Source organism: Didymella exigua, assembly GCF_010094145.1.
Source record: "Didymella exigua CBS 183.55 unplaced genomic scaffold M421scaffold_60, whole genome shotgun sequence".
In the NCBI taxonomy this organism is placed as follows: Eukaryota; Fungi; Ascomycota; class Dothideomycetes; order Pleosporales; family Didymellaceae; genus Didymella; species Didymella exigua.
In genome coordinates, this window is record NW_022984834.1 from 10,574 (window position 1) to 12,570 (window position 1,997).

A 1,997-nucleotide genomic window follows, 5' to 3' on the forward strand; every position below is an offset into this window, starting at 1 on the left:
ACACGTTACTATAGTATTTTAGGTAGAGGTACTGCTAGTAGGGTATGCAGCTATACTTTAAGGTAATCTAACACTACCTATATATTAGTAGGAATAAGCCCTAATACCTTAAAGGCCTTTTAGTAGTTAACCTTTATAAATATATTAAGGAACACATCCCTAAAGGCTAGTAGGAAGCCTTCCTTATTAATATAGAAGATGTATTAGTGTGCTAAGTCTTAAATATATTAGGAGTACTTATACTTTAATAGTAAGAAATAGACTATATTAAGTAGCTAGAGGATGTGTAATAAGTAAGGTAGTATATAGAGAGTAAGGATTTAGTTCTCTAGGTAATAGTTCTTAAACTCCTAGTTAAGATAGCTCTAATAGCTATCTAAGATAAGTAACCTATATACTCCTACCTAACACGTCTTTATATGTGTGTTAAAGTGCTTTAACTACTTAAGGCTAAGTATGTTATTTATCTAATTATTCTTAGAGACTAAGAGCTTCTAATTATAGGGTATATCTGTCTCCTTATACTAGGCAGAGATGTGGACGCGTCCTTTGTAGATAATAAAAGGCAGGGTTGCATACCCAGCAGCGCAGATGCTCTGGATAACGGTAACCCACTCACGATCACCTGGCTGAACAAGCTCTAGCCAAGCACGTCTCTCTAAGCCTGTTACAACCTTTAAAGACAAAGCAACGCCTATCTAGAACCTAGTTTTATTAAAGTTGTGCATATTATTATTGCAAACACTATTAGGCTGGCGGAATGGGTATACTCCAACGTCCTTCGTGGGTACCCCCCAAAACTTTGTCAATAATACATGGATTCTAGCAAAATAGGGCTTAAAAGAAAGAGAAAAACTACCTCTACATTTCTATAGTAAAAGATTTTGTTATAACTATTAAACTGCACAAGCTAGAGGCTAGAAAAGGTTAAAAAAGGGGGGGTACCTAGCAAGCATACCTATTAATAGGTATACTTTGCTAGGTAGTGTTAATAACTTAGCTAATACTAGGCAGAATAAGCTAATTCTTTTTTTACTAGAAGGCGCAATACTAGACGCTTCTATCAAATAATAGATTATGTAAGCGTATCTCTGCTAGTTAAGAAGCTATAAGCCAAAACGTAAAAAAGCATACCCTACCCATCTGCCAGCCTAAACACTATACTTAACTTAAGTATCCTCTACTAGCTTAAACTACGTGCTAATTATCTTAGGGTCTTCCTATAGTATCCTCTGTCTATCCTTAGCTCAATTAAAGGCCATTTTGAGCTCGTCTGAACGCGTTACAAGCCTGCTAAAGTTAGCCTATAGTTTGCCAACAGGCTCTTCACCACGCACACTAAGTATCTTATCAGCCATATCTGCCACCTCACATAGCTGGGGCGCAAATCCTTGCGAATTAAGGTTAAGTATATACTAGAAAATTGTCTGCTCCTCTAGTATAATAAGTTTCTAGCAATTAGTGTGTATGTCTAGTTAAAACGTAATATTGCAAAGGCAATTAGAGACCTACTAATAAGGTACGTTCAACGCTCTAGCAGCGCTGCAGATACTGCGAAATTAGCTAGCATAGAAGGCCTAGATAGTAAGGATAACTCTACCTTCTCTAGTAGTATTCTGAAGTTGTTATTGTTAAGGTATACTATGTTAGGGTAAAAGGTGGTTGTGCCAAGAGTTAGTGGCTGGTTTAGTGATATGGCTGGCTCGGTGATAATCTATGTTAACAGCACTAAGTTTTGCTAAATAGACAGACAAAACGCTCAGCGTTGCTGCGCAAAGTATATATAAATTGAGTTTGTATAAGATATTTTTTAATTTAGGCGTAAAGTAATAGTAGGTTGGTGGTGTTAGGGTAACGCGGGGGACCACCAAAGCAGATCGCTTAAAAGGGGTCAAACCCTAACGCTAAGCCTCTTTTGCCGCGGTTTGGTGTCCTCCCCGCGCCCTTATCTTGGCTAGGTTAATAACTTCATTAAGTGTACACTAGAGCTGCGCACG